The 22,212-nt window shown below is 44.9% G+C and overlaps 1 protein-coding gene across 6 annotated transcripts in view; it reads left to right on the plus strand.

The window, feature by feature from the left end:
* LOC122548194 (antizyme inhibitor 2-like) overlaps nt 1-22,212 on the plus strand; it is a 125,429-nt gene that overhangs the window by 37,133 nt on the left and 66,084 nt on the right. The window contains exon 1 of one of the 6 annotated variants that reach the window (XM_087986997.1): nt 1,724-2,667. The exons of 2 other annotated variants lie outside the window; for them this stretch is intronic. The gene's annotated coding sequence lies outside the window, so the exon portion shown is untranslated. Of the gene's footprint in view, nt 1-1,723; nt 2,668-6,577; nt 6,601-22,212 lie in introns of those variants that run through there. 3 more of the 6 variants (XM_087986992.1, XM_087986998.1, XM_087986996.1) reach the window with 3 other exon arrangements.

Here is a 22,212-nt window from a genome sequence, read left to right on the forward strand (position 1 = left end):
ACCATCTCTGACACTTCCTTCCCCTTCCTGGACCTCTCCATCTCCATTAATGACGACTCACGTCACACTGACATTTTTACAAAACCACCGACTCCCACAGCTACCTGGATTACACCTCTTCCCACCCTACCTCCCGCAAAAATGCCATCCCGTATTCCCAATTCTTCCACCTCCGCCATATCTACTCCCAGGAGGACCAGTTCCACCACAGAACACACCAGATGGCCTCCTTCTTTAGAGATCGCAATTTCCCTTCCCAAATGGTTGAAGACGCCCTCCAATGCATCTCGTCCACATCCCGCCACTCCATCCTCAAACCCCACCCCTCCACCCTTAACAAGGACAGAACCCTCTGGTGCTCACCTACCAACCTTCGCATAAACCACAGCATCCAATGACATTTCCGCCACCTCCAAACGGACCCCACCACCAGGGATATATTTCCCTCCCTACTTATTTCCTCTTTCCGCAAAGACCGTTCCCTCCGTGACCACCTGGTCAGGTCCACGCCCCCCCAACAATCCATCCTCCCCACTTCCTGGCACCTTCCCTTGCCACCGCAGGAATTGCAAAACCTGCGCCCACACCTCCTCCCTCACCTCCATCCAAGGCCCTAAAGGAGCCCTCCACATCCATCAACGTTTTACCTGCACATCCACCAATATCATTTATTGTATCCGTTGCTCCCGATGCAGTCTCCTCTACATTGGGGAGACTGGATGCCTCCTAGCAGAGCGCTTTAAGGAACATTTCCGGGACACCTGCACCAATCAACCACACCGCCCAACATTTCAACTCCCCCTCCCACTTTGCCGAGGATATGCACGTCCTGGGTCTCCTCCAACACCGCTGGCTCACCACCCGACGTCTGGAGGAAGAACGCCTCGTCTTCCGCCTTGGAACACTTCAACCCCATGGCATCAATGTGGATTTCACCAGTTTCCTCATTTCCCCTTCCCCCACCTCACCCCAGCTCCAGACTTCCAGTTCAGCACCTGTCCGATCTGCCTATCTTCCTTTCCACCTATCCACACCACCCTCCTCTCTGACCTATAACCTCCATCCCCACCCCCATTCACCCATTGTACTCTATGCTACTTTCTCCCCACCCCCCACACCCCTCTCATTTATCTCTCCACTCTGCAGACACCCTGCCTCTATTCCTGATGAAGGGCTTTTGCCCGAAACGTCGATTTTCCTGCTCCTCGGATGCTGCCCTGACCTGCTGTGCCTTTCCAGCATCACTCTAATCTCGACTCACACAGGAGTCTGGCAAAGGCTGGGAGAAATTATCTTCGTGCAACTACCGCGGCTGTCTCAGTACTTTGGAAAAGACAAAAGAGGAAATCTAGTTTGTGTGTTTCTGTGTCGATGTTTGTCTCTTTGTGGAGGATCTATTCCAGAACTGATTCAGACTGATTCAGAACTGCCGAACAGATCAGTGAGCTGGCAAAGTGAGGTTCCAGAAGTCTGCAATATCGATGAAAGGAGGGAGCTGAATGAGAAAATATTCAAATAGAGCAGGAGAGAGAGAGAGAGAAAGAGGCCAACTACCGGGGTCTGCAGTCGAAAGACGAGTTCAGGGCAAGACATGCATGATGTGACTGAATCCCAGGTAGTTGTAAAGACAAGTTACAGGAGCAGAGAGAAATCAATTACTCTCGGTGAATACGCGCCAGAGACGGACTGTTACAGGTTGCTGCTCAATCTGTAACACTCCGTTAAAACCATTTAGAGCGAGAAGCAGCTTCTGTAGTTTTGTGGTTTGCGTGTCATCGTCTGTCACTTCCAAGTGTGTTCCCTTTCTGGGACATTGTGGATATGGTTTTAAAGCAATTTGCTGCTGAGGCTGTCACGATTGATTTGTCTGTTTTCATTTATTTTCAAAGCACATGCTCGGCTTTTCCACCTCTGTGTGAAACAAATGAATGTGTTTAAATGTTGGAGTAATTGTAACGAATTCTGCATTGGTTGGACAGACTTTGGGGTTAAAAATGTCGCAAAGTTGAAGGATTTAAAGAGTTGGGCAGTTGTTCAGAGATTTGGGAGGATTTATTTTAATTTCAGATGCTGCTCACTGTGATTTAGAAACAAACATTTCAGGAGAATTGGATTCTAAAGATAAACAAGTAGCGAGATGTTTGAAGAGACATGATCAATCTAAACTCCAGAAATGTAGATCCAGGCTTGAGGGAAGTTACCGAGATTTAATCATTCAAGCTGCTGTGTAACATGGACATTGTGACTTTAAAAGCTAAAGTACATTGCCACAACTGTGGAGGGAGCTCTCGTTACTTTTAAATGTCTAATCGGTTTATTCCCAAAGTTAAAGAAACACCAATTCAAATGTAAATGATTCCCAACGCTGTAATAGTTCAGGACGTACAAAGACCCAAAAGTTGCTGATGTGAAATGGTCACTACGTGAATGGCCAAACTATGTGGACTTTAAACAAACTCATTACCTGATACCAACAAACTGCCTATGTGTGACTTCAGACCCACCTATATGTCTCTGAAATGGCTGAGGAAACCACTCAGTTATATCAAATTGCTAAGAAGGAAAAAACAAAAAACCAGACTGATCAACTGTCACCAGAAACGACAAATGCAAACACAGCTCTGTCGAACCTGCAAAGTCCTGCAAATGATATTGGTGGATGTACAGGTAAAACTTTGATGGATGTGGAATGCTCCTTTGGGGCCTTGGATGGAGGTGAGGGAGGAGGTGTGGCCGCAGGTTTTGCAATTCCTGCGGTGGCAGGGGAGGGAGCCAGGAAGGGAGGATGGGTTGTTGGGGGGCATGGGCCTGACCAGGTAGTTACAGAGGGAACGGTCTTTGCGGAAGGCAGAAATGGGTGGGGAGGGAAATATATCCCTGGTGGTGGGGTCCATTTGGAGGTGGGAGAAATGTCTTTGGACGATGTGGTTTATGCAAAGGTTGGTGGAGTGCAAGGTGAGCACCGATGGGTTCTGTCCTTGTTACGGTTGGAGGGGTGGGTTTTGAGGGCGGAGGAGCGAGACGTGGACAAGATGCGTTGGAGGGCATCTTCAACCAGGTGGGAAGGGAAAATGCGGGCTCTAAAGAAGGAGGCCATCTGGTGTGTTCTGTGGTGGAACTGGTCCTCCTGGGAGCAGATACGGCAGAGGCGGGGATATTGGGAATTGGGTCATCCATCACCGTGGGGATGGTAGATGCAGCAGCCACATGGCTAATGGCGTCTGAGCAGTTCCAGAGGCCGGAGGAATCCTCTGGAATTTTTGAGGAGTGCTGGTTATGAAAGGGTGTATATAAAAGTTTGTTGTACTTACAGTTTTTGATGTTTGAGATGGTGTTGAAAGACGTCACTTCTGCCCTCATCATGGCCGCTTCCACAGCCACTTCCGCCGCTCACTATTCCTCATGCACCACACATGACATCACTTCCACACCTCACATCATCGCTGATGTCACACGTTCAGTGACTTCAGCCCTTCCTGCCATGTTCTCCACCACTTCTGGCCCCACCAACACCACTCACCTGCATTCTGCTGACACACCCCTCACAGATCCCACTGTCACCATCCCTGCCCCACAGAACCCTGAGGGGAAATCACCCCTGCTCATGACTCCACCCCCATTCACCCTAACACCACGCCCACTCCAGATACAGGCTTCACCCTCACTCCCAGCTCCACACCTACACCAGGTGCTAGCTCCCAGCCCTGTCGAGTTTTCACCATTCTCCCTGACCTCCCCATCACTGAGGAGGAACAATCAGTCCTCAGCAAAGGCCTCACCATTATCCCCCTCCGCCCACGCATCAAAGAATTTAGTACACGCCGTGACATCAAACACTTCTTCCGCCGCCTCCACCTCCGTGCTTACTTTTACAATCAGGACTCCCGCCCACCCTCTGAGGACCCCTTTGCCTACCTCCAACTTAATCCATCTACCTGGACACCCCGTGTTGGCCTATTGCTTGCCCTCGATCTCTTCATTCCAACTGCCACCGAGACATTAACCTCTTCAACCTATCTACCCTCTCCCCCATTCCAACCTCTCACCCTCACAACACACAGCCCTCCACTCCCTCTGCTCCAATCCCAACCTCACCATCAAACCAGCAGATAAAGGGGGTGTAGTGGTAGTTTGGCACACTGACCTCTACACTGCTGAAGCCAGATGTCAACTCAAAGACACTTCCTCCTACTGCCCCCTCAACCATGACCCCACCCCAGCACCAAACTGTCATCTCCCAGACCATACAGAACGTCATCAGCTCAGGAGATCTCCCACCCACAGCTTCCAAACTCATAGTCCAGGAACCCCGCAATGCCCTGTTCTACCTCCTTCCCAAGATCCACAAGCCTGACCAACCCGGCCGACACATTGTCTCAGCATGCTCCTGCCCACTGAACTCGTCTCTACCTACCTTGACACTGTCCTATCCTCCCTAGTCCAGGAACTCCCCACATACATTCGAGACACCACCCATGCCCTCCACCTCCTCCAAGACTTCCGCTTCCCCGGTTCCCAACGCCTCATCTTCACCATAGATATCCAATCCCTCTACACCTCCATCCGCCATGACCAGGGCTTCCAAGCCCTCCATTTCTTCTCCTCCCAACGTCCCCAACACTAACCTTCCAACGACATTTGTTTGGCTGAACTGGTCCTCACCCTTAACAATTTCTCTTTCAAATCCTCCCACATCCTTCAGACCAAAGGGGTAACAATGGGCACCCATATGGAGCCCAGCTATGCCTGTCTCTGTTGGCTACGTAGAACAGTCCATCTTCCATAGTTACACCGGCACCACTCCCCACCTCTTCCTCCGCTACATTAATGACTGCATTGGCGCCATCTCGTGCTACCGCGAGGAGGTTGAGCAATTCATCAACTTCACCAACACATTCCACCCCGATCTTAAATTTACCTGGACCATCTCTGACACTTCCTTCCCCTTCCTGGACCTCTCCATCTCCATTAATGACAACTCACTTGACACTGACATTTTTACAAACCCACCGACTCCCACAGCTACCTGGATTACACCTCTTCCCACCCTACCTCCTGCAAAAATGCCATCCCGTATTCCCAATTCTTCCACCTCCGCCGTATCTACTCCCAGGAGGACCAGTTCCACCACAGAACACACCAGATGGCCTCCTTCTTTAGAGATCGCAATTTCCCTTCCCATATGGTTGAAGACGCCCTCCAATGCATCTCGTCCACATCCCGCCACTCCGTCCTCAAACCCCACCCCTCCACCCTTAACAAGGACAGAACTCTCTGGTGCTCACCTACAAACCTTCGCATAAACCACAGCATCCAATGACATTTCTGCCATCTCCAAACGGACCCCACCACCAGGATATATTTCCCTCCCTACTTATTTCCTCTTTCCGCAAAGACCGTTCCCTCCGTGACCACCTGGTCAGGTCCACGCCCCCCCAACAATCCATCCTCCCCACTTCCTGGCACCTTCCCTTGCCACCGCAGGAATTGCAAAACCTGCGGCCACACCTCCTCCCTCACCTCCATCCAAGGTCCTAAAGGAGCCCTCCACATCCATCATCGTTTTACCTGCACATCCACCAATATCATTTATTGTATCCGTTGCTCCCGATGCGGTCTCCTCTACATTGGGTAGACTGGATGCCTCCTAGCAGAGCGCTTTAAGGAACATTTCCGGGACACCTGCACCAATCAACCACACCGCCCAACATTTCAACTCCCCCTCCCACTTTGCCGAGGATATGCACGTCCTGGGTCTCCTCCACCGCCGCTCCCTCACCACCCGACGTCTGGAGGAAGAACGCCTCGTCTTCCGCCTTTGAACACTTCAACCCCATGGCATCAATGTGGATTTCACCAGTTTCCTCATTTCCCCTTCCCCCACCTCACCCTAGCTCCAGACTTCCAGTTCAGCACCTGTCCGACCTGCCTATCTTCCTTTCCACCTATCCACACCACCCTCCTCTCTGACCTAACACCTTCTTCCCCACCCCATTCACCCATTGTACTCGTTGCTCCCTTCCCGCACCTTCCTCTCAGACCTATAACCTCCATCCCCACCCCCATTCACCCATTGTACTCTATGCTACTTTCTCCCCACCCCCCACCCCCCTCTCATTTATCTCTCCACTCTGCAAACACCCTGCCTCTATTCCTGATGAAGGGCTTTTGCCCGAAACGTCGATTTTCCTGCTCCTCGGATGCTGCACTGACCTGCTGTGCCTTTCCAGCATCACTCTCATCTAGACTCACACAGGAGTCTGGCAATGGCTGGGAGAAATTATCTTCATGCAACTACCGCGGCTGTCTCAGTACTTTGGAAAAGACAAAAGAGGAAAACTAGTTTGTGTGTTTCTGTGTCGATGTTTGTCTCTTTGTGGAGGATCTATTCCAGAACTGATTCAGACTGATTCAGAACTGCCGAACAGATCAGTGAGCTGGCAAAGTGAGGTTCCTGAAGTCTGCAATATCGATGAAAGGAGGGATATGAATGAGAAAATATTCAAATAGAGCAGGAGAGAGAGAGAGAGACCACCTACCGGGGTCTGCAGTCGAAAGACGAGTTCAGGGCAAGACATGCATGATGTGACTGAATCCCAGGTAGTTGTAAAGACAAGTTACAGGAGCAGAGAGAAATCAATTACTCTCGGTGAATACGCGCCAGAGACGGACTGTTACAGGCTGCTGCTGAATCTCTAACACCTAGAGAAGCTGCAGAGCTGGGCAGAAAGGTGGCAGATGGAATTCAATGTAGCTAAGTGCGAGGTGATTCACTTTGGGAAGAATAACAAAAAGATGGGGTACTGGGCTAATGGTCGGATACTTGGTAGTGTGGATGAGCAGAGGGATCTTGGTGTCCATGTACACAGATCTCTGAAAGTTGCCACCCAGGTAAATAGTGCGGTGAGGAAGGCATATGGCGTACTGGCTTTTATTGGTAGAGGAATTGAGTTCCGGAGTCCTGAGGTCATGATGCAGTTGTATAAGACTCTGGTACGGCCGCATCTGGAATATTGTGTGCAGTTTTGGTCGCCATACTATAGGAAGGATGTGGAGGCATTGGAACGGGTGCAGAGGAGGTTTACCAGGATGTTGCCTGGTATGGAAGGAAAATCGTATGAGGAAAGACTGAGGCACTTGGGGCTGTTTTCACTAGAGAAAAGAAGGTTTAGGGGTGACTTGATTGAGGTGTACAAGATGATTAGGGGGTTAGATAGGGTCGACAGTATGAACCTTTTCCCGCGTATTGAGTCGGGTATTACAAGGGGGCATAGCTTTAAATTAAGGGGGGGTAGATATAGGACAGATGTTAGGGGTAGGTTCTTCACTCAGCGAGTCGTTAGTTCATGGAATGCCCTGCCAGTAACAGTGGTGGACTCTCCCTCTTTATGGGCATTTAAGAGGGCATTGGATAGGTATATGGAGGATAGTGGGTTAGTGTAGTTTAGGTGGGCTTGGATCGGCGCAACATCGAGGGCCCAAGGGCCTGTACTGCGCTGTATTCTTCTATGTTCTATGTTCTACCCCGTTAAAACCATTTAGAGCGAGAAGCAGCTTCTGTAGTTTTGTGGTTTGCGTGTCATCGTCTGTCACTTCCAAGTGTGTTCCCTTTCTGGGACATTGTGGATATGGTTTTAAAGCAGTTTGCTGCTGAGGCTGTCACGATTGATTTGTCTGTTTTCATTTATTTTCAAAGCACATGCTCGGCTTTTCCACCTCTGTGTGAAACAAATGAATGTGTTTAAATGTTGGAGTAATTGTAACGAATTCTGCATTGGTTGGACAGACTTTGGGGTTAAAAATGTCGCAAAGTTGAAGGATTTAAAGAGTTGGGCAGTTGTTCAGAGATTTGGGAGGATTTATTTTAATTTCAGATGCTGCTCACTGTGATTTAGAAACAAACATTTCAGGAGAATTGGATTCCAAAGATAAACAAGTAGCGAGATGTTTGAAGAGCCATGATCAATCTAAATTCCAGAAATGTAGATCCAGGCTTGAGGGAAGTTACCGAGATTTAATCATTCAAGCTGCTGTGTAACATGGACATTGTGACTTTAAAAGCTAAAGTACATTGCCACAACTTTGGATGGAGGTCTCGTTACTTTTAAATGTCTAATCGGTTTATTCCCAAAGTTAAAGAAACACCAATTCAAATGTAAATGATTCCCAAGGCTGTAATAGTTCAGGACGTACAAAGACCCACAAGTTGCTGATGTGAAATGGTCACTGCTTGTATGGCCAAACTATGTGGACTTTAAACAAACTCATTACCTGATACCAACAAACTGCCTCCGTGTGACTTCAGACCCACCTATGTGTCTCTGAAATGGCTGAGGTAACCACTAAGTTATATCAAATTGCTAAGAAGGAAAAAACAAAAAACCAGACTGATCAACTGTCACCAGAAACGACAAATGCAAACATAGCTCTGTCGAATCTGCAAAGTCCTCCTTACTCGCCCCTGGATGTTGGTGCCAAAATTGGGAAAGCTGCCTTACAGACTAATCAAGCACAAGCCTGGCGTATGTATACTTACAGATTCATACCTGGCACAAAACATTCCAGACCAACACCAACACCATCCCTGAAGACCTGGTGGCACTAACAAAGACAATTAAGAGAGAACAAAAATAGAAACTGCTGGGAAAAACACAGTGGTCTGGCAGCATCTATTGAGAGAAATCGGGAGTTAACATTTTGGCTCCAGAGACCCTTCCTCAGAACTAATGATAGTGAGGAAAAAATGTTTTTTTATGCAGAAGATAGAGTGGGGGGAGGGGGTAAGGTGTAAAGGATAGGTGAAAATAGAGCCAAAGAGAGAGAAGATCAGTTGGTCAGACAAAAGAATGGATAACAATCAGCCTTGGAGGATGAATAGCTACTACTGGGGGCTGAGTTGTGTGAAACAGCAGACCATGTGATAACAAGGCCTGGTGTGTGAGGGTTGCAGTAAGGACAAGGGAGAAGATGCCTGATGCCCTAAAGTTGTGGAACTCGATATTAAGTCCAGAAGCTGTAGAGTTCCCAAGTGGAAAATGCGGTGCTGTTCTTGCAGCTTGTTCTCGGCTTCCCTGGAGTACTGCAGCAAGCCTGAAACAGAGATGTTGCTGAGGGAACACAGTGGGGTGTTGAAATGTCTGGCAACTGGAAGTTCAGGGTCTTTTTTTGGACAGAATGTAGGTGTTCTGCAAAGCAGTCACTCAGTCTACACTTTGTTTCCCCAATGTAGAGGCAACCACCTCGTGAGTAGCAAATGCAGTCGACTAGATTGAGGGAAGTGCAGCTGAAAAATGTGTTTGGGCCCTTGGATGATGAGGAGGGAGGAAGGGTTACACCTTCTGTGGTTGCAGTGGAAGGTGCCATTGCTGGTGATGGGGGTTGGGCTTGATGGTGTGCACGTGTTGGGAGTGAAGGAGTGTATCAGGCTGTTCGGTATGAGTAGGAGTTCTCAACATTAACTCTGGACTCAATGAAGTCTTACATTATGTTAAGCATGACAACAAAACTTGCTGCTGATTGGCAATTAAACAAATTACTGGAGGGGTAGATTCTGCAAACCATCCAATCCTCTATTATGGGAGAGCCAAGCATGTCAGTGCAAAAGATGAGGCTGAATCATTCACAACAATCTCCAGCCAGAAGTGCCAGGTGGATGATCCATCTTGGCTTCCTCCAAAGATCTCCAGCATCACAGAAATCAGTGTTCATCCAATTTGATTTAGTCCACATGGTAAAGACACTGGATACAGCAAAGGCCTTAGGCCCTGCCAGCATTCTGGCAATTGTACTGGAACTTACTGCACCCTGAGGCAACTTGTGCCAGTTCAGCTACAATACTGTCACCCAACCGACACTGTAGAAAATTGCCCAGGTGTGACCTGCACACAAAAAGCAGAACAAATCCAATCCAGCCAATTATCTCCCATCAGTCTAGATTAGAGTGGTGTTGGAAAAGCACAGCAGTTCAGGCAGCATCCGAGGAGCAGTACAATTGACGTTTCGGGCAAAAGGCCCTTCATCAAGAATACAGGCAGAGAGGCTGAAGGGTGGAGAGATAAGTGAGAGGAGATTGGAGGTGTACACTTCAACCCCAGGGCATCAATGTGGACTTCAACAGTTTCGTTATTTCCCCTTCCCCCACCTCACCCCAGTTCCAAACTTCCAGCTCAGCACTGTCCCCATGACTTGTCCTATCTGCCTATCTTCTTTTCCACCTATCCACTCACCCCTCTCCCCGACCTATCACCTTCATCCCTTCCCCCACTCACCTATTGTACTCTATGCTACTTTTTCCCCACCCCCACCCTCCTCTCACTTATCTCTCCACCCTTCAAGCTCTCTGCCTGTATTCCTGATGAAGGGCTTTTGCCCGAAACGTCGATTTTACTGCTCCTCGGATGCTGCCTGAACTGCTGTGCTTTTCCAGCACCACTCTAATCTAGACTATATTAGGGCCAGTGCAACTCACATTGGGGTGCAGACTGTGATAATGCCAGTGCTGTCACTCATTACGATTGACTGCATTAGTGCTAGTGTTGTCTCTGACTGGGAGACAGACTGGGATACAGCCAGTGCTGTCTTTCACTGGGATACAGTGTCCATTAGTGTCAGTGCTGTCTCTCACTGGGATACAGACTGTGTTAGTGCCAGTGCTGTTTCTGACTGGGATACAGGCTGTGTTAGAGCCAGTTCTCTCTCTCACTCGGGTACAGACTGAATTAGTGTCAGAATTAGAGTGGTGCTGGAAAAGACAGACAGCATCCTGATGAAGGGTTTTTGCCTGAAATGTCGATTTTCCCTGCTCGTTGGATGTTGCCTGACCTACTGTGCGTTTCCAGCACCACTCTCATCTTGACTCAAATGTCCAGCATCTGCAGGACCCACTTCTGTCCCTGAATTAGCATCAGTGCTATCGCTCACTGGAGTACAGGCTGTGTTACTGCCAATTGCTGTCTCTCACCAGAGTACAGACGGTGTTAGTGCCAGTGCTACCTCTTACTGGTATACAGACTGCATTAGCACCAGTGTCATCTCTCGCCAAGCTACAGACTGTGTTAGTGCCAGTTCTGTCTCACACTGGGATACAGACTGTGTTAGTGCCAGTGCTATCTCTCAATGGGATACAGACTGTGTTAGTGCCAATCCTATCTCTCAATGGGATACAGACTGTGTTAGTGCCAGTGCTGTCTCACACTGGGATACAGACTGTGTTAGTGCCAGTGCTATCTCTCAATGGGATACAGACTGTGTTAGTGCCAATCCTATCTCTCAATGGGATACAGACTGTTAGTGCCAGTGCTGTCTCACACTGGGATACAGACTGTGTTAGTGCCAGTGCTATCTCTCAATGGGATACAGACTGTGTTAGTGCCAGTGCTGTCTCACACTGGGATACAGACTGTGTTAGTGCCAGTGCTATCTCTCAATGGGATACAGACTGTGTTAGTGCCAGTGCTATCTCTCAATGGGATACAGACTGTGTTAGTGCCAGTGCTATCTCTCAATGGGATACAGACTGTGTTAGTGCCAGTTCTGGTCTCACACTGGGAAATAGACTGTGTTAGTGCCAGTCCTATCTCTCAATGGGATACAGACTGTGTTAGTGCCAATGCTATCTCTCAATGGGATACAGACTGTGTTAGTGCCAGTGCTGTCTCTACTGGAATACAGACTGCATTAGAGCAAGGCACTGTGACTCAGTAGACCACGGGCTCTGGTAAAATGAATCACTTTGTCATGAGTGTGGATACATACATTTTGTGTCTCTGTCTCAGCCTCAAAGCCAATTGGTTGATCTGGAACTTCATGTTCATAAATTGGATCATATTAAAATATTTCTGAAACATTAAAGCAACTGGTCTGATGACATCCCTACAGCGGAATGGTTGATACCTTTCATTGAACTGATGCCATTAAGGTCATCAGTGTTTTAAACCTTTTATGTAACCACATGCTATACCTGTCCTGGGAGTGTTTGATGGGACAGTGCAGAGGGAGCTTTACTGGGTAGCTAAAGTTGTGTTGTACCTGTTCTGGGAATGTTTGGTTGGGAAAGTTTGAGGGAGTGTTAATTTCTATCGAAAGGAGTAGAGAGAGTTTTACCCTGTCTCTGACCTGGTGCTGTGTTTGTCCCGGGAGTGTGTCTGCACTGGCACTCTGAACATTTGGACTTTGTGCCAATTTCCTGCCATTTCCCCTTTTTCACACACAGGAATAAAGAGTACTGGGTTAATAGTAAGTTTTTTTACAGTGTGGATGAGCAGCGAGATCTTGGTGTCCAGGTACAAAGATCCCTGAGAATTGCCACCCAGGTTGATAGGATTGTTAAGAAGGCATACAGTGTATTAGCTTTTATTGGTAGAGGGATTGAGTTTTGGAATCACGAGGTCATGTTGCAGCTGTACAAAACTCTGGTTTGGCCGTACGTGGAGTATTGCGTACAGTTCTGGTCACCGCATTATAGGAAGGATGTGGAAACTTTGGAAAGGGTTCAGAGGTGATTTACTCGGATGTTGCCTGGTATGGAGGGAAGGTCTTATGATGAAAGGCTGAGGGACTTGAAGCTATTTTCGTTAGAGAGAAGAAGGTTGAGAGATGACTAAATTGAGACATATATGATAATCAGAAGGTTAGATAGGGTGGACAGTGAGAACCTTTTTCCTCGGATGGTGATGGCTAGCGCGAGGGGATGTATCTTTAAATAGAGGGCTGATAGATATAGCACAGATGTCAGAGGTAGTTTCTTTACTCAGAGAGTAGTAGGGGTGTGGAACGCCCTGCCTGTAATAGTAGTAGACTTGCCAACTTTAAGGGCATTTAAATGGTGATTGGACAAACGTATGAATGAAAATGGATAGTGTAGAATAGATAGGCTTCAGATTGGTTCCACAGGTCAGCGCAACATCGAATGCTGAAGGGCCTGTTCTGCGCTGTAATGTTCTACGTTCTATTGTTTCTGTTTGAATAATTATCGAAAGGGACTTTTGAATAACTTGATGAACCTGCTTCCACGATAATCTTAGGCAGCATAGTCAAAACCTGGACCCACTCAGTGTGTGAAAATGTTTTTTTCGCACCTCACATTTGTTTCTTTTGTAAAACATTTTAAAATGGCGCTCTCTGGTTCCCCACCTGTTTCTCTCTGGATACTCCATCTCAATGCTTACGATGTTGAAACCTTCAATCACGTCTCCCTCAGCCTTGGCCTCTCCACCCAACTTCTTCGATCTCTTATCACCGTCGAAGTTTCTCATCCCTGTAAAAAATCACACCAACCTTTTTTGTTGTCTCTCCATCGCATTTGTAACTTTCCCAATGTGTGGTGCCTTGAACGGGACTGAGGTCAAATGGGACTGTCTTATCCAAGTTCTTCATGATCTCTCTGCACTTGTATTCTGTGCCCCTATTTATGGAATCTACAATACTGTCTGCTCTATTTACAGCTCTCTTTACCCATTATAGAGTAAACATGGAAACAGACCCTTCGGTTAAACCCATCTATGCCTGACATAATTACAAACTAAACTAGTCCCACCTTCCTGCTCCTGGCCCATATCCCTCCGAACCTTTCCTATTCATGTACTTATCCAAATGTCTTTTAAACATAATAATTATACCCATATCCACCATTTCCTGAGGAAGTTCATTCCACACATGAACCAACCACGACGTAGAAAATTTGCCCCTCATGTCTTTTTTAAATCTCTCTCTTCTCACCTTAAAAATATGCCCTCTCGACTTGAAATCCCCTACTGTAGGGAAAAGGTGCCTGACCATTAACCCTATCTATACCCATCATGATTTTATAAACCTCTGTATGGTCACCCCTCAATCTCCTACGCTCCAATGAAGTAAGTCCCAGCCTATCCAGGCTTTCTTTATAACTCAAGCTTTCCATTATGCACATATACACCCACATCTCTCTGCTCCCTTTTGAAAAAGAGTCCATTTATTTATACTGTCCCTCCATGCACTTTGTATCAAGATATATCACCATTCACTTCTTCGCAAAGAACTTGACCTGGCACCTATCTGCCCAATCTACCAACTTTTCAACATCCTTTTGGAGTCCTGTGGTCATCGCAGTTTAGAATGTTCCCAAATTTTGTGTTGACTACAAACTTTGAAATTATTCGCTGCGTAACAAGATCTATGTCATCTGTATGTATCATCAGAAAAAGAAAGGGTCCTGATATAATCCTCTGGGAAACTCTATTACAAATCTTCCACTCGCCTGGAAAAAACCTCATTAACCAATACTCTTGTTTTCCTATCACTGAGCTAATCTTATATCCATGTTGCTAATGTTCCTTATATTCCATGATCTGTAAAGTTCCTCATAAATCTGGTCTGTGGCATTGTATCAAATGTTTTTTGAAAACCCATCTCCATCACATCATCAGCTCTGTCTTCATCAACCCTCTCTGTGACCTCTTCAAAAACTCCAGTAAGTTAGTTTGACACAATTTTTCCTTAACATTGGCATTTCTGAATTAAACCACATTTTTCCACGTGGCACTTAATTCTATCCTGAACAACTGTTTCCAGAAGATCCTCCCGTGACTAAAGTTAGACCGAATGGTCTGTAATTGCTGAACTGGTATTTATAAGCTTTGTTGAATAAGAGCATAATGTTTCAAATTCTCCATTTCTCCAGCACCACTTCTGAATCCAGGGAAGATTAAAGGGTAATGACTAGTATTTCTGCAAATTTTCACTCTCACTCCATTCAGTATCCTTGGATACATCTCACCCAGTCCCAATGCCTTTTCAATGGGGGAAGACAACTGCCGAGTGTTCTAATCCATAGATCCAGGCAATGTTCTGGGGACCCAGTTTTGCCATTGCAGATGGTGGAATTTGAATTCAGTAAAAATCTGGAATTGAAAAGGTCTAATGATAGCTACAAATCCATTGTCGATTGTTCTAAAAACCCATCTGATTCACGAAAGTCCTTCAGAGAGGGAAACCACCATCCTCACCTGATCTGGCCAACATGTGATTTCAAACCCACAGCAATGTGGTTGGCTCTTAACTACCCTCTGGGCAATTAGGGATGGGTAATAAATGCTGATCTAGCCAGTGCCGCTCTCATCGCATGAATGAATAAGGAACACTTTAAATACCGATAGCTAACCAATATTCCCTTCTCAATCTTAAACCGTTCTAATGACTGAGCTTTACCCAGGCTGTATGTTCAAGAAAAATGCAACATATTAATTTAACACCGCAGTCTTTTTAGATGTAAATCTCTTTTCTTGATCCCCTGATCAGTCATGATGCTCCTTTTATCAACCTTTTACTATTTATGTGCTTCTAGAAGATTTTTCAATTTCCCTTTATCTTAACTGACACTCTTTGTTCATAATCCCTCTTTGCCTCTCTTTTTTTGTTTTGACATCTCCCTTCCAAACCTTCTGCATTTGGCTTGATTCTCCATCACGTTTACTATCATAAGCAGGCAGTTACTTCTTTAATTTAGTTTCTCTGTCCGTGCTGTACCTGCCCTGGAATGTGGATGGATGTTGATTGACTGAATACCAATGAGAGTACTACAGTAGGTGATTGCAAATGGGTGACTGAATCCTAAGAGTTTGTACATGGAGCCTTCAGAAGGGTTTATACTGACAGCTCAAACCAGGCAATGAATCTGATCAGTAGTGACCTGTAGGTGGTGATCATGTGCAGTGAATGCAACTCTCTCTCCTGTATCTCTCACCATCAGGGAGTCTGACATTAGAACTGAAAACAGTAACAGGGATAAAATATCTCATTTATTTTGATAAAAGTGCTTTATATCATGTAAATGAAGTGTAAGCAATGAAAATAACTAGATAGCTCTGACATTTAGACTTGAGACACAGAGAAGTGCTGCATCTGATGCAAAATACTTGAAGAGAACTGGGCTCATAGTTCAAGCTAAATACTGTCCTGTGCACTGACCTGAGCTTCTTTGCATTGACAGGTGCTCAGTCAAGCCAGGCACATTTCCTTGCAGAATAGCGTGTGTTCTCGCCTGTTGTATAGATTAGATTCCCTACAGCGAAAAAACAGGCCTTTTGGCCCAACATGTCCACACCGACCTTCCAAAGAGTAGCCCACCCAGACCCATTCCCCTCCCCTATATTTACCCCTGACTAATGTACCTAACACTATGAGCAATTTAGCATAGCCAATTCACCTGACCTGCACATCTTTGGACCGTGGGAGGAAATCAGAGCACCCAGAGGAAACCCACCCAGACATGGGGAGAATGTGCAAACTCCACACAGACAGTCGCCCGAGGCTGGGATCGTACCCAGGTCCCTGGTACTGTAAGGCAGCAGTGCTAACCACTGAGCCACTGTGCTGCCTTTGTGAGGGGTGCATATGGTAGGTTGTCCCAGCCACAATTCCACACTTGCTAACATAAACTGGGTATAAAGATTTCCATTTACCATATATAGCTGTTTAAAAATAAAACTTTCACTGCCATTGTTTAGATCAAACGTCACAGAGTTGACTCTCCTGCAGGTAATGCTTTTGAGATGTTGACTTATAGAATCGCACAATGGTTACAGCACAGGAGGAGGCCATTCAGTCCAGCATGTCTACACTGACTCTACTAAATGATCAGTTCACCTTAGGCTAGTTCCTGACCTTCATTGTGTAACCCCTCACCTTTGGATAATCCAATTTGCTCTCAAAAGCCTGAATTGAAGCTGCCTCCTCACCCTTGGACAGTGCATTCCAGATCCAAACCACTCATGTCCCCTGAAAATGATTTCCCCATTTCCTCATTGTTTCTTTTACCAATTAACTTAAAAATGTGTCCTCTCGAACTTGATCCCTCCAACTGTGGGACCACTTTCTCCCTCTCTGTTCTGCCAGTATCCCTTGTGACTTTGAACATCTTGATCAAATCTCCTTTCATTCTCTCAGTCTTCTGTCTCCAAAGAAAACAGTCTCACCTACTCCTATTTACCATATAACTGAAATTCCTCATTTCTGACACCCCTCCTTGATGTGTTCATGTCTTGAAAATGCAAATGAGTTCAATTTAATCCCAACTGACATCCAGAAATTTGTAACGTAACAACCAGCAGGGTCTTTTCCCCAGGGTAGTTGAGTCCAAAATTAGAGGGCATAGGTTTAAGATGAGAGAGCAAAGATATTAAAAGGACCTAAGGAACAACTTTTTTACACAGAGAGTGGTGCATGTATAGAATGAGCTGCCAGAGGAAGTGGTGAAGGATGGCACAGTTACAACATTTAAAAGGCATCTGGATTGGTATATGAATAGGAAGGGTTCAGAGGGATATGGGCCAAATTCTGGTAAATGGGATTAGATTAATTTAGGATATCTGGTCGGCATGGATGGGTTGGACCTGTGGGATCATGTTCAATAACAACTGAGATCAGGGAGTGGCAAAACTAGCCTCTATATTGAGCATCCACAGTAGCACAGCTCGAGGCAGCAATGGAATCCGAAGTACAGTTTTACAGTAGTCTTGTGTATGCACAGCTTTTATGTACATTAAAATTTTAACAGTATGGTGTCACATTGTTGCATCTATTGTACACAAGCTTGCATGACATCTATCCTGGGGAAGCAGGAGATGGTTTAAGCATTTGCTAAATGCTGGCTGTTACTCCTGATTGGATTAGAATGAACTTGCATAACTAAGAAGTGTTTGTTCTTTTGACTTTAAAGTTAAAATAAGTGAGAAATTGTACGTGCATTAAATAAAAGGGTAGATGGTGACTGCTCGCAGCTGGGTCATGAGATTTCATTTACTATTGTCGTTTTTTTTATAATATATTTTTGTGAAGAAAAATAGATTTTTAAATATTACAACAAATACAAAACAATGCAATTCAAAACAGTACAAAAATAGTACAAAACTAAACCCAAATAATAAAAAAAATTCCCCAACCCACCCTCCTATACGAATGTATAAACATATATAGAGAAGTATAAAATTAAAAAAAAACCTAAACGAGCTATTTAACTAAATAAATAAATACCTAACAACAAACAAATAAATAGTAATAACTCAGCCCAGCCAAACATTCACAGTTCCTCCTCCCTGGATATTGGACTCATGAAACACAATCGTTACAGCTATATAAAAGCCCTTGTTAGTATGGCAGATAAATCTGTGTCCAGGTATTTCAAAAAGGGTTGCCATGTCATGTAAAAATTCTCAGTTTTGTGGTGTACCGTATTTGTGAGAAAATCCAGGGGAATATGCTCCATAACAATCTTTCCCCAACCTGACAGGCCTGGGGGGTTTTCTGATATCCAACCTAGCAAGATATTCTTCCTTGCACAGAATGTAAGAATATTGAAAAGTTTTGCCTTATGCGAGTCTGCAGGAAATACAATGGATAGGCCCAAAAGGAGTGAAATAGGATCCTTCTCCACCCCTACACCTAAAATCCTCTCCATTGCACCCACCACAGCGCTCCAATATGTTTGAAGCCTGTCACAAGACCAAAGACAATGGGTAAGAATACCTGAACAGATCTTGCACTTGGAGCATGCTGAAGATACCCCTGGTTTAAATTTTGACAAACGGTCTGGGGCTAAGTGGACCCTGTGGAGAATCTTCAACTGTAAAGCATGGGTCCTATTGCAAATTGATATCTTCCTTGCATTCTCCCAAATATCCTCCCATGCCTCTGAAGAAACTTCAATGCCCAGCTCTCTTCCCACATCTTGCAGAGTCGATCAGACTCATCTGAGGTGGCATCCCCCAATTAGTGATATAGAGTACTGACAGAGAGTGTACTGTTAGCCCTTAGTACCCCTCTTTCTATGTCAGATTTGTAGGGATCAGTCAAAAGTGTGGTCCTTTTTTGAATAAAATCCCCAACTTGAAAAAAACGAAAGAGGTCTCTATTAGATAACTCGTACTTCCGTACTAACTGATCGAAGGACATCATTACATCTCCCTCAAATAAATCACCCATGCAAGATATACCCCTTGCTGCCCAATGTTTACCTGGAGTAAGTTGGAAGGTTGACTACCAGGTTTTAAAACAGACAAAAATTTATTCACAAAATTACACAATGAAACACAAATAACAGAATAAAGAACCCCTACAGAACTCAGTCCATCCAAACCAAACTTAATTATGCTGTTCCGAATATATGCAACAGTCCCAATAAGCAAACCCCTTTAAAACATGTACAAAGGGAACAAATGCTTACAGGTTGAAGCTAGAAGGGCAGAAGGAGAGAGAACCTGTTTCCACACAGCTTACTGTTGAAATTCCAACTAGCTCTGGCCTGAACTGCTCAGCTAGAGAGCTGACCATTCCCCTTCCATTATACAGGTCACTTCCAAAACATGACCACTTTGGTCTTAAGTTTCAACTGTTTACATACAAACAAAAAAAGCCTCTCAATACCCTTCAATCTTTGCACAAACTAGTCTAAACGGAGCCCAGCCCGTTTACGACCCCTCTGAAAAAAATTCAAGGACACATTATCCTTGAGAAAAAGAACAGCTTTGTGACACTCAGACACTGAAGCAGTCAATGCCCAAACATAGCAAGACCTGGACAAAATCCTGGTTTGGACTGAAAATCAGCAAGTAACAGCAATTTTCAAGGGCAGGATGTGATGAGCATTTTTGGGAAGGTGAGGAAGGGTGTGAATATTTTTCAGGGTGCACAGGGGATCAGAAATGCGCCAAGATGATGGAAGGAGAGAGAGACAGGTTTGACATTATCAGGGTCCAAGAAGGAAGGCAAAATTATTGTGTGAGTCTGCGCATGTGCATTTGTCAGGATATCTTGGGGATCTTGAGGTACATGACTTAAATTGAAGTATTCACTGTTTGAGGCCACATTGATTTTCTGGACACAAACAAAGGCTGAGGTTGTTGTTGCCAATGCTGTCCTATTGAATGAAATACCACACCTGGCAGGCAGCTTATTAGTGGTATTTCAGGCAGGTTAGTAAACAGCAGAGGTAGAGGAAAAATCTCTGAAACTCACAGAATCTTGCAATGGGGAACCAGGCAATGCAGGATTGCACCTGAAACAATGTTCATGTTCTCAAAAGGAATGAACAAATCTAATCCCATGCCAACAAGAAGGAAAGTGTGCTGGAGTGAATTTAATCATAGAATCACTATAGTGTAGAATCAGGCAGTTTGGCCTATTGGGTTCACATCCTCTGAACAACATCCCATCCAAACCCATCCTATCCATATACTCTGCATTTTCCATGGCTAGTCCACCTAGCCTGCACATCCTTGGATCTAACGGGCAATTTAGCATGGCAAATCCACTTAACCTGCACATCACTGGACACTATGGACAATTCAGCATGACCAATCTACTTAACCTGCACATCTTTGCACTGTGGGAAGGAACCTGGAGTACCCAGAGGAAACACACACAGACACAGAGAACATGCAAACTCCACACAGTCAGTCACCTGAGTTTCAAATTGAACCTGGGTCCCTGGCACTGTGAGACAGCAGTGCAAACCACTGAGCCATCCTGCTGCACTGTTGGTCAGAAGACACTTAGCTAACCTTTGTAGGATTAAACTTTGCATGTTGTCAATCACATTAATGATGACGACACTGAGGAGCCCTCGCAATATTTCATGAGGCCATTCAATGGTACATTCACAAGTACTAATATTTAATGAGTTTACAGTATAATCTAAATAAGGAGTCCATGATAGCTAATTCATTTGAAAATAAAAGTTTTATTTACTTTATATTTTATTAATACCAAATGCTTTATTTGTTTTCTTAGAAGTTAATATCATGTTCCTAGTAATGTAGCAAAACTGTTAATTCTGTATCTCAGAATCATTAAACAAAATGATAAGTTTGACACAAATTGAAAGGTCAATTGTGAACTGATTGCAATCCAGAAAAATGCACTTCCCAAGCTTACGATCAAAAGAGGACCTTAATATTCATCATATTGAAAAAGCAAAGATATTTTATCTGTTAATTTCGATCCAATAATAATATTGGTCACATAATTATGGGCAATTCACAAAAAAGATATTCCAGTAATTCATTCACTTTAGAATGGCTGTAGAATGGGGAAAAGAAGGTTTCCTCTGATGCACAGAAGCTAAAGATTAGTAAGTATCTTAACTACAACTTAAATACATATTTTGTTTTCCAATTATTTGCAAACCTAACTTAAAAAATTGGAATTAACCTGTTTCTTAGAGGTACCTCCCTGCTTGACTCAAACTTTCAGAATGTGGTGAAGTCTAAGACTGAGGAGAAGGTTTCTTGTAAAGGGTGGTGTTTGTCCTTAACCTTCAAATGAACTTTCCACTTCATCAGATATATCTGTCTGACTCTGACTTAAATCTGAATTGCTCTAGGTACAACTTGCTGTCTTAATGGGAAGGTGAGGGTGGATGCAGGGGGATCAGGGCCAATGACAATTCCAGGAGCAGTTCAGGGACAGGTCACAGCCTCACAAGATCTGCTGGAGGACCAGAGCTTTTTGGCCCAGACTCCATATGTCTAAGAACACTATGATGGAACTGTGTCAGATGCTGGAGTGGGACCTGAGGGCAGCAGGAATGGGGAGCCATCCTTTAACGTTTCAGTGAAGGTGACTGCTGTCTGAACTCCTGTCTGTTCGTGCCTTCCAGAGAAAGATGGGTGACCTGTGTGGGATCTCTCTGTCATGCTCCCACAAATAAATCAGTACAGTGACTGATGTCATCTGGGTAAAATCAAGCTGGTTCAATTTGTTTCTGAATGACAAGTCTGAACTGCAACCCAGAGCAGTAGGAATTCGAAATATGAGGGCAAAGTAGGTACTTAACAACTTTGTTAAGGTACAGCAATTTATCTTACTAGGCCTCATTGTGAGGTACATTCATATCGTCAAAAAAATGAAGGATGCAGCCCAAAAAGTCCCTCTGAAATAATCAACATTGGAGGGTGTAGTGAAGTTGAGAACTGGAAAAATTAATATTAGTAAGAAATGAATGGAAACTAAAGTTAAAAATCCCTGAGACCAAATAACCTTCAGCCTAGACGCGGAAAGTGATGGCGAGAGTTAATGAGTGCATCTGTAATCATTCCTCAAAATTCTATTTATTCTGCAATGGTGCCTATGCATTAGAAGGTTGGCAATACACCAAAGGAAGTAGGGAGTAAAGGGGGAATTACAGACCTATTAGCCTGACATCGGTAGCATGAAAAATACTAGGAACGTATCATTTTTCTA

This window comes from Chiloscyllium plagiosum, unplaced genomic scaffold (genome assembly GCF_037043375.1).
Source record: "Chiloscyllium plagiosum isolate Xiang-an unplaced genomic scaffold, Cpla_swu_hap1 HiC_scaffold_5, whole genome shotgun sequence".
Taxonomy (NCBI): Eukaryota; Metazoa; Chordata; class Chondrichthyes; order Orectolobiformes; family Hemiscylliidae; genus Chiloscyllium; species Chiloscyllium plagiosum.